General features: G+C 51.4%; 1 protein-coding gene, 3 non-coding genes and 1 pseudogene across 28 annotated transcripts in view; all 5 read left to right on the plus strand.

Moving 5' to 3' along the window:
* Positions 1-56, plus strand: part of LOC117803889 — a 186-nt pseudogene extending 130 nt beyond the window's left edge.
* Positions 1-13,779, plus strand: part of LOC105234653 — an 84,957-nt gene that overhangs the window by 15,097 nt on the left and 56,081 nt on the right. For 17 of the 25 annotated variants that reach the window (XR_004627741.1, XR_004627738.1, XR_004627732.1 and 14 more), the window contains 4 exons: positions 2,292-2,435; positions 4,706-4,850; positions 6,513-6,587; positions 7,281-7,545. The gene's annotated coding sequence lies outside the window, so the exon portion shown is untranslated. Of the gene's footprint in view, positions 519-1,396; positions 1,472-2,291; positions 2,436-4,705; positions 4,851-6,512; positions 6,588-7,280; positions 7,546-13,779 lie in introns of all 25 variants that reach the window. The other 8 variants (XR_004627753.1, XR_002141494.2, XR_004627734.1 and 5 more) reach the window with 8 other exon arrangements.
* LOC117803885 lies at positions 2,612-2,704 on the plus strand. The gene has a single exon (XR_004628010.1). It is a non-coding gene; the product is annotated as a small nucleolar RNA SNORD116 (small nucleolar RNA).
* Positions 5,038-5,130, plus strand: LOC117803887. Its single transcript, XR_004628012.1, has one exon. It is a non-coding gene; the product is annotated as a small nucleolar RNA SNORD116 (small nucleolar RNA).
* Positions 7,737-7,829, plus strand: LOC117803886. The gene has a single exon (XR_004628011.1). It is a non-coding gene; the product is annotated as a small nucleolar RNA SNORD116 (small nucleolar RNA).

Here is a 13,779-nt window from a genome sequence, read left to right on the forward strand (position 1 = left end):
AATCTGAACAAAATGAGTGACAGTCCCTACCGTCGTCCTCATCGGAACTGAGGTCCAGCACGTGGCTCCACAGAGTGAGGGACACACGCGGTGCCATAGCTTTGCTGGTAGCTGCGAGTGTGTACCAGGTTTGGAAGTCACCCCCTCAGAGGCACAGGAAATTCACAGCTGTGGAGGGAGTCCTGCCCCCCACCCACAGGGGACTGGGCATGGGGACCTGGGCCGCCTCTGCTCAATGGTCTGGCTGCTCCTAGAGCGGCTGTGGAGGGTGTGGGTGATGGAGGTCGTCTTAGCATGCCACCTGCGTGCAGGCTGCCCTGGAGTCACTGAGGCTCCCCCCGCCATCGCTCACCCCTTGTCCTACCCCAGCCCTGGGCCTGGCCCCCTGCTCCTCCTCTATGCTTGTACCTTGTCAGCTCCAGGACATGGGACAGGAGAATGGCCCCTGGCCCCGGGTAGGGCAGGTTTCCTCCCCAGCTGCCCCGTGGCATAGGATGGTGTCGTGCTATGTTTGTAGGGTAGGCACTGGGTGCTTCGGAGCTGGGGAGGTCATCTGCGCCAACTGCATGTCCTGGGGAAGAATGTCTACCCGTGGGCCCTGGCCACAGTGGTTGGTTGCTTATATGCACGCAGAGTTGAGGCCAAAGGGCTTTGGCCCGTGGTGGTGGGGTTTGTGGGGGGGTTTGTGGGGGGGTGGGGCCCTCAGCAGAGAGAGAGGCAGCTAGAAGCATCGTCCCAGGAACGACTTAACAATGAGACGCGGTGTTTGGACACGGGGTGTTCCCCCACCGGGCCAGGTCTACCCTGGCTGCAAGCTGGTGGGAGGGTGGGGTGCCTTGGTGACCGTGAGCCAGGGACAGCCAGGCACCTGTCCACTGTGGGTGTGACCCTTTTCATTATGTGTGGAGGCGTCAGTGCCTGGGAGTCTTGGTGGTGCCCTGCTGAGGTCCTGAAACCTGGCAGGTGGAATCTGGAAGCCAGTGCCTTTTCACTGCCCTGCCTTCCTCTCCACACCTGTCCTCCCCTGGCATGTCAGTGAATGGGTTCCCGGAGAGGGTGCTTCAGGGTGGGAAGCCTGCCCACATAAGCATCCCCAGAACTTTGGGTTTGCAGCTGGAGGGCAGCGGGCACCACCAGGCAAAATCCGGCGGTGGGTGGTGGGGAAACGTGCCCTGAGAATGGGTCTTGGACTAGGGGCAGGTGATGCTGCGGGATCAGGGCTCACATCGCCAGGACTTTCTGCCCTGTGGCCACACCCACAAATGGTTCTTGTGTGTGTGTGTTTGTGGCCAAGGTGGGCACCCCAGCACCAGGGAGGGCTGGGTCGTGTTCATAGGCAGGTCAGTGCTCCCAGTCAAAGTCTCAGGCTCCTGTGGTTTGTGTCGTTCATGGGCAGGATTGGGCCATGACGCAGGCCTCCGTGGGTGACACTGGAACGCAGGCTGACATGCCAGTGGCCTGAGAGAATGAGGTCAGTGCCTGCACGGGCCCTGCTCTGGAGTCTACCCAAACTGGTGGGAGGTGACCTCCTGCCAGATGGGTTTGTCGTTGGCACCTCGGCAACTGGGGTCTCTTGAGCCCTGGCTGGGCTTTCTGTATGGAGCAAGGGTTGGGATCTGGCCGCGGCAGGGAGAGCAGGAGTGTGGGTGGCCATGAGCGCGTCGTGGCCAGCTGTGGGAGGCCACTTGTGTCCCCTTGGCCCCCGGGCCCAGAGGGTCCTCCCTAGAAGTCCCTGGCCTCACTGCCCCTGGGGTGGCTGCCCTTGAACCAAGGGCAGTTCCCTGGGGCTAGCTTGCCAATGCTGTTTTGTGCCCACACAGCGTGCACCTCACTCTGGGGACGGGTATGTGCCTGAGGGGATCTGTGGCTGTTGGACAGAGGTGTTCCAGGCCAGGACAAAGACTGAGGGAGGGCAAGGTGGGCAAGATGCCCCTAGGGTCAAGCCGACCGCGGGTAGGAGAGTGGTGATGAGGTGCGTGGACTGGGGCCTCGTTTCCATTCCATCACTCTGTGTCCAGACTGGTCCTCCCTGCCCACACCCTTCCACCTCCCTCTCCCTCTCTGGTGACCCCACCCCTCTGCCCACCATTCCCTCCAGCTGCCCACCCCCTTGCCTGTGCCCCCATGCTGCAAAGGATCCATGTGTGGGTGTCTGTCCACAGGCACGGGAGGAGCCCCGGGATCATAGGGAGAGGCAGAGCAGCATATCTCCTCTTCGTGGCACTGACAGCAATGCCCACACAACTGTCTGCCATACTGAGGTGCACCTGTCTCTCCTCCCCACTTCCTAGGTGGAGTTGGCATGACGCTGGTGTCCTTGAATGTCTGCAAGCCCCATTCTGCCTGATCCACCAAGCCCTGCGTGCCAGGAGAGAGCCCCCCGGGAGACGCGGGCTCTGATGGCTGCAGTCACGTGGCAGTCGCCAGCGTAAGCAGTAAGCAGCTCTCCTCTGCCAGCCGGTCCACCCGGCTTCCCCCTTGGACAAGGATGGCTCCCCTCGCCGCCCGGTGCCTTGGCCCTGGGTTCTCGCGAGGGCTGACTTGTGTGAACTCACTGGCCGTCCCAGGCTGGAGCCCGGCACTTTTGACATTGCGTGCCCTCAAATGTGCTGGATCGATGATGACTCCCTACAAATGCATTCCTTGGAAATCTGAACAAAATGAGTGACAGTCCCTACCGTCGTCCTCATCGGAACTGAGGTCCAGCACGTGGCTCCACCTGGGAACTCAGAGTGAGGGACACACGCGGTGCCATAGCTTTGCTGGTAGCTGCGAGTGTGTGCCAGGTTTGGAAGTCACTCCTCTCAGAGGCCTGGGAAAGTCTGAGGTGTGGAGGGAGTCCCCCCCGCCCATAGGGGACTGGGCGCTGGGACCCGGGCCGCCTGGGCGCAACGGTCTGGCTGCTCCTAGAGCGGCCGTGGAGGGTGTGGGTGATGGAGGTCATCTTAGCACATCTCCCGTGTGCAGGCTGCCCTGGAGTCACTGAAGCTTTCCCTGCCACCGCTCACCCCTTGTCCTACCCCGGCCCTGGGCCCTGCCCCTGCTCCTCCTCTATGCTTGTGCCTTGTCAGCTCCAGGGCATAGAGGTTTTGGACATGGAACAGGAGAAGGGCCCCGGGCCCCCGTCAGGGCAGGCTTCCTTCCCAGCTGGCTTATGGGCACACTGTGGTGAGGCCAAGGGCCGTGGCCTGTGGAGGGAGTGTGGGGGGGAACCCCTTGGCAGAGAGGGAGGCAACTAGAAGTGTTGTCCCAGGAACAACTCAGCAGTGGGACGCGGGGTTTGGAGGCTGGGTGATCCCCCACTGGGCCAGGTCTCCCATGGCTGCAAGCTGGCGGGAAGGAGGGCTGCCTGGGTGACAGCCAGGGGCAGCATGGCGCCCATCCACTGTGGGTATGACGTGTTTCATCGTGGGTAGAATTCGCAGCACCTGGGCATCTTGGTGGTGCCCGGCCAGGGTCCTGTAAGCTGGCAGGTCGAATCTAGATGCCAATACCCTTTCTACCGCCCTGCCCTCCTCTCCATACCCGCCCCTCGCTGGCATGGCAGTGAATGGGTTCCTGGAGAGGATGCTTCATGGTGGGAAGCTGGCCCATGTGAGCATCCCCAGAATGTTGGGTTTGCAGCAGAGGGCAGCGGGTACCACCTGGTCATTTGGGGATGGGGGGATGGGGAACCGTGCCATGAGTATGGCTCTTAGACCAGGGGCAGGTGAGGCTACGGGATCAGGAACCGCGTCGGTTCCTGTGTGCGTGTGCTTGGGGCTGAGGTGGGCACCCCAGCCCCAGGGAGAGCTGGGTCGTGTTTGTAGGCAGATCAGTGGTCAAAGGATAGCGCTTCTGTGGGTCGTGTCACCCCTGGGCAGGATCGGGCCACGACGCAGGCCTCCATGGGTGACACTGGGATGAGGGCTGACACGCTAGCGGCGTGAGAGCAAGAGGTCAGCGTCTGCATGGGCCCTGCTCTGGAGCCCGCCTGAAATGGTGGGAGGTGACCTCCTGCCAGATGGGTTTGTTGTTGGCACCTCAGCAATTACGGTCTCTCGAGCCCTAGCTGTGGTTTCTGTATAGAGCGAGGGATGGGATCTGGCCGCGGCAGGGAGGGCAGGAGTGTGGGTGGCCGTGAGCGCGTCGTGGCCGGCTGCGGGAGGCCACTTGTGCCCCCTTGGCCCTTGGCCCTGAAGGGTCCTCCGCGGAAAGCCCCGGCCTCACTCCTCCTGGGGCGGTTGCCCTTGAACCTAGACCAGTTCCCTTGGTCTAGCTTGCCGATGCTGTTTTTTGTCTGCACAGCGTGCATCTCGCTCTGGGGATGGACCGGGCTGGGATAAAGACTGAGAGAGGGCAAGGTGGGCAAGATGCCCCTAGGGCCGAGTGGACCCCGGGTAGGGGACCAGTGATGGGTTGTGTGGACTGGAGCCTCATTTCCATTCCATCACTCTGTGTCCAGCTGGTCTGCCATGCCCACACACTTCCACCTCCCCTCCCACTCAGGCGATCCCCTCCCCTTCCGCCCAGCCCCCCACCCCCTATCCCGCTTCCCTATGCTGCAATGCATGCACGTGTGGACATCTGTCTGCAGGCACAGGAGGAGCCCCAGAATCGTAGGGAGAGGCAGAGCAGCATATCCCTGCCATGTGACACTCCTGGCGATGCCCACAGGCCCATCTGCCATGCTGAGGCGAACCTGTCTCTTCTCCCCACTTCCCAGGTGGAGTTGGCTGGACGCCAGTGTTCATGACCCTCGGTGAGCCCGCATTCTGCCTGATCCTCCAAGCCCGGCCTGCCAGGCGAGGACGTGCCAGGAGACGCGGGCTGTGTTGGCTGCGGTCACGTGGCAGTCGCCGGTGTAAGCGGTAAGCAGCTCTCCTCTGCCACAACCGACCCGGGTCCATCCGGCTGCCTCCTTTGATAATAAGGATGACTCCCTTTGCCACCCGGTGGCTTGGCCCTGGGTTCTCGCGAGGGCCAACGTGTGTGAACTCACTGGCCGTCCCAGGCTGGAGCCCGGCACTTTTAACGTTGCGTGCCCTCAATGTGCTTGGATCAATGATGACTGCCTACAAATGCATTCCTTGGAAATCTGAACAAAATGAGTGACAGTCCCTACCGTCGTCCTCATTGGAACTGAGGTCCAGCACGTGGCTCCACCCGGGAACCCAGAGTGAGGGACACACACGGTGCCATAGTTTTGCTGGTAGCTGCGAGTGTGCTTCAGATTTGGAAGTCACCCCTCTCAGAGGCCCGGGGGTCTCAGAGGTGTAGGGAGACCTGCCCCCACCCATAGGGGACTGGGTGCAGCGACCCGGGCTGCTTGAGTGCAATGGCCTGACTGCTCCCAGAGCACCCCGGGAGGGTGCGGGTGTCGGAGGTTGGCTTAGCACGCCACCTGCATGCGGGCTGCCCTGGAGTCACTGAGGCTCTCCCTGCCACGGCTCACCCCTACTGCGGCCCCAGGCCTGCCTCCGGGCCAATGTCCCTTGCCCCAGCTCCTCCCATGCCCCAGGTCCTCCCATGTCCTTGTGCCTTGTCCACTCCAGGGCAGAGAGATTATGGACATGGGACAGGAGAAGGGCCCCAGGCCCTGGGCCCCAGGTCAGGGCAGCCTTCCTCCCCAGCTGCTCTGTGGCAGAGGACACGTGTCATGCTGTGGTGGTACTCCTGGCTCTGAGTGCTTCGGAGCTGGGGAGGTCAGCTGCGCTAACTGCATGTCCTGGGCAAGAGCATCCACCCATGGGCCGAGGCCACAGTAGTTGGTTTGCATATGGGCACTCAGGGTGAGGCCAAAGGCGATTGCCCTCGGCAGAGCGGGTTGTGGGCAAAGCTTCGTCAGAGAGAGAGGCAGCTAGAAGTGTCGTCCCAGGAACAAGTGGGCAGTGGGACTTGGGTTTGGAGGCAGGGTGATACCCCACTGGGCCACGTCTCCCCTGGCGGCAAGCTGGCGGGAGGGAGGAGTGCCTAGGTGACGGTGAGCCAGTGACGGCAAGGCACCCGTCCACTGCAGGTGTGACACGTTTCATCGCTGGTAGAGGCGGCAGTGCCTGGGAGTCTTGGTGATGCTCCGCCGGGGTCCTGAAACCTGGCAGGTGGAATCTGGAAGCCAATGCCTTTTCACTGCCCTGCTTTCCTCTCTAGCCCCGTTCTCCCCTGGCATGGCAGTGAATGGGTTCACAGAGAGGCTGCTTCAGGGTGGGAAGCCTGCCCATGTAAGCATCCCCAGAACTTTGGGTTTTCGGTGGAGGGCAGCGGGCTACACCTGGTGAAATCCGGGGGTGGGGGGTGGGGAAATGTGTCACGAGAATGGCTCTTATACTAGGGGTAGGCGAGCCTGCGGGATCAGGGACCTCGTCACCAGGACTTTCTGCCCTGTGGCCACACCCACAAATGGTTCTTGTGTGTGTGTGTTTGTGGCCAAGGTGGGCGCCATAGCCCCAGGGAAGGCTGGGTCCTGTTCATAGGCAGGTCAGTGCTCCCGGTCAAAGGCTCAGGCTCCTGTGGTTTGTGTCGTCCATGGGCAGGATTGGGCCATGACGCAGGCCTCCGTGGGTGACACTGGAACGCAGGCTGACACGCCAGTGGCCTGAGAGAATGAGGTCAGTGCCTGCACGGGCCCTGCTTTGGAGTCCACCCAAACTGGTGGGAGGTGACCTCCTGCCAGATGGGTTTGTCATTGGCACCTCGGCAACTGGGGTCTCTTGAACCCTGGCTGGGCTTTCTGTATGGATCAAGGGAAGGATCTGGCTGTACCAGGGAGGGCAGGAGCATGGGTGGCCGTGAGCGCGTCGTGGCCTGCTGTGGGAGGCCACTTGTGCCCCCTTGGCCCTCGCCCCGAAGCGTCCTCCCTGGAAGGCCCTGGCCTCACTGCCCTGGGGCGGTTGCCCTTGAGCCGAGGGCAGTTCCACTGGGCTAGCTTGCCGATGCTGTTTTGTGCCCGCACAATGTGCACTTCACTCTGGGGACGGGTATGTGTCTGGAGTGTGCCGGCACTCTCCGAGGGGGGCTGCGGCTATTGGGCGGAGGTGCTCCGGGCCAGGACAAAGACTGAGGGAGGGCAAGGTGGGCAAGATGTCCCTAGGGTCAAGCTGACCGCGGGTAGGAGAGTGGTGATGGGGTGCGTGAACTGGGGCCTCGTTTCCATTCCATCACTCTGTCCAGGATGGTCCACACCCTTCCACTTCCCCCTCCAGCGACCCCTTCCCCTTCTGCCCACCCTTCCCTCCAGCTGCACCCCCCTTAGCCTGCGCCCCCATGCTGCAATGGATCCACATGTGGGTGTCTGTCTGCAGGCACAGGAGGAGCCCCGAGATCATAGGGAGAGGCAGAGCTGCATATTCCCACCACGTGGCACTGCCAGCGATCCCCACATGCCCCTCCGCGATGCAGAGGTGCACCTGTCTCTCCTCCCCACTTCCCAGGTGGATTTGGCTTGATGCCTGTGACTGTGACTGTCGGCGAGCACCATTCTGCCTGCTCCGCCAAGCCCTGCGTGCCAGGCAGAGCGCCCCAGGAGATGCGGGCTGTGTTGGCTGTGGTCACATGGCAGTCACCAGCGTAAGTAGTAAGCAGCTTTCCTCTGCCACAACCAACCGGGACCTATCCGCTGCCTCCTTGGACAAGGATGGCTCCCCTCGCTGCCCAGTGGCTTGGCCCTGGGTTCTCGTGAGGACCGACGTGTCTAAACCTACTGGCCGTCCCAGGCTGGAGCCTGACACTTTTAACGTTGCGTGCCCTCAAACGTGCTCGGATCGATGATGACTCCCTACAAATGCATTCCTTGGAAATCTGAACAAAATGAGTGACAGTCCCTACCGTCGTCCTCATCGGAACTGAGGTCCAGCACGTGGCTCCACCCGGGAACTCAGAGTGAGGGACACACGCAGTGCCATAGCTTTGCTGGTAGCTGCGAGTGTGCGCCAGGTTTGGAAGTCACCCCTCTTAGAGGCCCGGGAAAGTCTCACCCGTGGAGGGAGACCCACCCCCACCCACGGGACCGGGCGCAGGGACCCGGGCTGCCTGTGCACACCGGTCTGGCTGCTCCTAGAGTGGCTATGGAGGGTGTGGGTGATGGAGGTTGTCTTAGCACACCACCTGCGTGCGGGCTGCCCTGGAGTCACTGAGGCTTTCCCCGCCACTGGTCACCCCTTCCCAGACCCCGGCCCTGGGCCCTGCCCCTGCTCCTCCCTTGCCCCAGCTGCTCCCGTACCCTTGTGCCTTGTCCGCTTCAGGGCAGAGAGGTTTTGGACTAGGTGAGGACAAGGGTCCTGTGCCTTGCTGGGCGAGGTTTTGTCCTTAACTCTTCCATGGCCTATGGCTTGTATCTTGCTCTGTAGTTTCCCGGTTTTGTTTGGCTACATAAATCTAGTGGCCTTGGGGTTTTGGTCGTTTAGCTAATTGAATGCCCTCCCTGAGTGATAGCCTCAGGTAGGAGTGCGTTTATTTGCATCTTTTTTTCCTTTTTTCCCTTAAAAAATTATTTTTATTTTTTTAGTCTGAGTGTTGTCTTCACCCCCTTAGGTAGGATTATAGTATTATTGATTCTTTGTTTTTAATTTTTAACATGCTACTTGTGTCATTGTGTTTTGTGTTTTTTTGTCCTCTTCCTTTGTGTATCCTACACATTTTTTTGTTTTGTGGTTTTCTTTTTCCTGATTCCATATATGAAGTTTATTCTCTTATTTCTTATAAATTATCCATAGTTTAGTTCTTCAGGCTTTTTTGTGTTAATTTTGCCTTCCTTCCATGATACTTTTGTTTATATATTTGTGTTTTAGGTTTGATTTCACATCATATTATTGATATTCCCCAATTATGGATGTGAATCATTTAGCAAAATGAATTACTTTTATGAAATTTTTTTTCTAAATATCTTGGCTTTAAAATTTTCCAATCCTTTTTGGATTTTTTTTCCCAATTGAACATATTGCATTGTGTTTTTCTTATTAACTGTGCTTTTAAATATCTTTTGTACAGTTCAAGTCATCATCTTACTTCAATTGCTATCATTCTTGAGATGCCACTTTTGATGATCACAGTGTCATTTTTTTGTGGTCTTGTTCTGTCTTTCAAGTGCAGTTCAGGTTGTCTGTCCACATTTCTTAAAATTTGTACTTGGAATAGTATACTCAATAACTCTTTTAGTTACCATGGAAGGTACTGGATTTTACTGAAGTGTATCTCTTATATTTAGGGCATACAAGTGTGTCAAACTCACATTCCCCTACTGGTAGTCATTAGTCTTCACATATGTGATTACTCATTGTAAGTACAGGAAGCTTTATATAACTAATATATTTTGAGTTGATGAATATCACTCATACTTCACTTTCTACTTACACACAAACATATCCTTCTATTATTTTCCATTGTCAGTTATTTGTAAAATGTTAATGGAATTGAACCTTTTCTCATTTGTTTTCCAAATGTCCTTTTGTTACTGAAATGTCAAATGAATAGTTTTTGTATTTGTTATTGAAATCATATTTTTAGGTTTATACTACTAATTTAGTTATCTGTTTGACTTTCATTATGTTATCATGTTTTCTAATAAGGTCATATTGAGATTCTTAATTTCTTATCACATTTTAATTTTGTCAATGTTTTTAGACTAAGTTCTTTTTTCCAAGATTGGATAAACTGTTGATTCATACTGGGTTCATTTAATGTCTTCCTGTTTTGTCAACCTCATAATGAGCCTATTCTGTGAAGTTTTTGTATCATTTTTAAAGTTTCTTTTTTCTTTTTCTTTTTCTTTCTTTCTTTCTTTCTTTCTTTCTTTCTTTCTTTCTCCTTCCTTCCTTCCTTCCTTCCTTCCTTTCTTCTTCTTCTTCTTCCTCTTCCTCTTCTTCTTTTCTTTCTTTCTTTCTTTCTTTCTTTCTTTCTTTCTCCTTCCTTCCTTCCTTCCTTCCTTCCTTCCTTCCTTCCTTTCTTCTTCTTCTTCTTCTTCTTCCTCTTCCTCTTCCTCTTCCTCTTCTTCTTTTCTTTCTTTCTTTCTTTCTTTCTTTCTTTCTTTCTTTCCAATTTCTTTTTGTCATCTGATGTTAGCTTTATTTTATTTTGTTTCCACAGATCATGTATTAACAAGGTAAAAATGTTTATCATCACTAATTTTAAATTCTTGTGAGACTAACACATCATGGTTTTCAATCTTCTGTTAGTATCTGTTGATTTTCTCTTCTCATTCTATTTATACTGTGAGGAATTATAATCTACTGAGTCATTCATGCTTTCTGTCTTTTTTTTATTTCCAGAATTTTGCTCTTCTCTTCTTAAAATGTTTAAAATTATCCATATAAATTAATTAATACAGTTGAACTTAAATGAATGTACACAGTGATTTTTACTATCCTTTGCATGGTTTAAAAATGTACACTACTTTCATTTTTATATGTATTTATTACTGTAGTTCAAGATGAACAGAATTGGGTTTGATATGAGTTTATCGTTGACATATTACATGAAGGAGCTCTTTGGGTAGTTCTGCCAAAATATTTTCAAATGCCAGTGGGAATTCTCACATCAGCAAGCATTTTGTCCTGAAGATCCTGACATTCTTCCCAGGGTATTGTACCACTTCAATGATGATGAGACCCTGGCTATTCAAATCAGCACTAGGTCATCAGTGATTCTGTTTTCCATGATCAGGTTAGTGTGGATCAGTATCTCCTAGGGTAACAGAATCCTGAATGCTCAGTGTCTGCCATGTATCTCATTCTGATAGTCCCTTTTATAAATGTTCCTGGATAAATGATGACTCCACAAATAGATCTTTTTAGAATATGAACAAAGTGAGTAACAAAAATAACTTCTGTGAGGTGAGGACCACCCCGTGGATCATGCTAAACAAAGAAGTAGAAGGGAATTCAGTTTGGTCACAAAGTGTTACCAAAAAAACCCGAAAAACAAACAAAACACAAAACTGGGTACTGTGGTATTTGAAAAATAACATGCTGGCATGTGCTAGAGGAAATGGATTATAGAAAGGTCTATATAACCGATTGCAGAATATTACAACTTTTGGCTGCCAGTAGCTACACATAAGTCATAAACAGACCCTGCGGAACCACCACATAAATAATGAGTCCCATGAGAAATGTTTGTGACTATATTTGATCTATTTACATGTTTGAACTGTCAGGAATCTTCTGAGTCCTGATCAGTGTCTCTATTGTGGTTAGATTATCAAAATCTAAAGATATTATGAAATTTTCCTTATCATTTAAGTGGAACAATTGAATGTAAATTGAAAAGTAGGTACCCTATGTGGAATCTTCATAGTATATTTTAATTTGCTTGTCATCCCAGTCACTAGAGATGATTAGAACTGTTGTTTACACATTGATTTCTTTCTTTTTTCTATAGTCTGAGCAAGGAATTTCATATACTTTCATTGATGGTTTTAACTACAGGATAGATTAAACATTTTTAGATATGAGATGGTTATATTTAAAATTCTTGGACTCTTACATGAATTTCATTGGCCACTTTTATATATCATCAATGGGTTTCTAATATGTTTAGAGAGACAACCTAGTTACAATACATGACTTTTCATGAGTGTGCTGGAGAAATTTTGAGAAAAATATCTTAGAAAGAATTATTTCTGTACTACTTTGATCAAAATTGTGATCAATCATTCTTGTCATCAGATGGTTCAGTGAATATCCATTATGAATTCTTTTTTTTAAATTTTTTTTATTATATTATGTTAGTCACCATACAGTACATCACTGGTTTCTGGTGTAAAGTTCGATGATTCATTAGTTGCGTATAACACCCAGTGCACCATGCAATACGTGCCCTACTTACTACCCATCACTGTTCTACCCCATTCCCCCATCCACCTCCCCTCTGAAGCCCTCAGTTTGTTTCTCAGAGTCCATAGTCTCTCATGCTTCATTCCCCCTTCTGATTACCCCCCTTCTTTATCTCTTTCTTCTCCTACCGATCTTCCTAGTTCTTATGTTCCATAGACGAGAGAAATCATATGATAATTGTCTTTCTCTGCTTGACTTATTTCACTTAACATTATCTCGTCCAGTGCCGTCCATGCTGCAGCAAATGTTGAGAAATCGTTCTTTTTGATAGCTGAGTAATATTCCATTGCATATATGGACCACATTTTCTTAATCCAGTCATCTGTTGAAGGGCATCTCAGCTCCTTCCATGATTTTGCTATTATGGACAATGCTGCTATGAATGTTGGGGTGCATATGGCCCTTCTCTTCATTATGTCTGTATCTTTGGGGTAAACACCCAGTATTGGAATGGCTGGGTCATAGGGTAGCTCAATTTTTAACTTTTTAAGGGACCTCCACACTGTTTTTCAGAGTGGCTGAACCAACTTGCATTCCCAACAACAATGTAGGAGGGATCCCCTTTCTCCACATCCTCTCCAACAATTGTTGTTTCTTGCCTTGTCTATCTTTGCCATTCTAACTGGNTTCTAACTGGCGTAAGGTGGTATCTCAGTGTGGTTTTGATTTGAATTTCCCTGATGGCTAATGATTTTGAACATTTTTTCATGTGTCTCTTAGCCATTTGTATGTCTTCATTGGAAAAGTGTCTGTTCATATCTTCTGCCCATTTTTTGACTTGATTATTTGTTTCTCGTGTATTGAGTTTGAGAAGTTCTTTGTAGATCTTGGATACCAGTCTTTTATCTGTAGTGTCCTTTGCAAATATATTCTCCTATTCCGTGGGCTGCCTCTTAGTTTTTTTGACTGTTTCCTTGACTCTGCAGAAGCTGTTTATCTTGATGAAGTCCACAAAGTTCATTTTATCTTTTGTTTCTCTTGCCTTTGGAGATGTGTCATGAAATAGGTTGCTTTGGCCGGTGTCATAGAGGTTGCTGCCTATGTTCTCCTCTAGAATTTTGATGGATTCCTGTCTCCCATCGAGGTCTTTCATCCATTTGGAATTTATTTTTGTGTATGGTGTGAGAGAGTGATCAGGTTTCATTCTTTTGAATGTAGCTGTCCAATTTTCGCAGCACCATTTATTGAAGAGACTGTCTTTTTCTCCACCGGATGTTTTTTCCTGCTTTATCAAAGATTAGTTGCCCAGGGGCGCCTGGGTGGCACAACAGTTAAGCGTGTGCCTTCGGCTCAGGGCGTGATCCCGGCGTTCTGGTATCGAGCCCCACATCAGGCTCCTCCACTATGAGCCTGCTTCTTCCTCTCCCACTCCCCCTGCCTGTGTTCCTTCTCTCGCTGGCTGTCTTTATCTGTGTTAAATAATTAAATAAAATCTTTAAAAAAAATTAGTTGCCCAAAGAGCCGAGGGTCTATTTCTGGTTCTCTATACTCCTGGTTTCTAATTCGTTGATCTCTGCTCTAATCTTGGTTAACTGCCTCCTCGTGCATGGATTAGGCCTGTCCCTCTGTTCCTGTTCCAGCTTCTTGAGGTGAGAATATAAAAACTGCATTTTAGATTTTTCTATTCTTTTGAGTGAGGCTTGGATGGCTATGTATTTCCCCCTTAGGACTGCCTTTGCAGTATCCCATAGGTTTTGGACTGTTGTGTTTTCATTCTCGTTGGTCTCCATAAATTGTTTAATTTGTTTTTTGATTTCCTGGTTTATCGAGTCATTCCTGAACAGGATGGTTCTTAGTCTCCAAGTGTTTGAGTTTCTTCCAAATTTTTCCTTGTAGTTGAGTTCCAATTTCAGAGCGTTGTGGTCTGAGAATATGCAGGGGATAATTTCAATCTTNCTGAACAGGATGGTTCTTAGTCTCCAAGTGTTTGAGTTTCTTCCAAATTTTTCCTTGTAGTTGAGTTCCAATTTCA

Source organism: Ailuropoda melanoleuca, chromosome 9 (genome assembly GCF_002007445.2).
Source record: "Ailuropoda melanoleuca isolate Jingjing chromosome 9, ASM200744v2, whole genome shotgun sequence".
NCBI classification, from domain to species: Eukaryota; Metazoa; Chordata; class Mammalia; order Carnivora; family Ursidae; genus Ailuropoda; species Ailuropoda melanoleuca.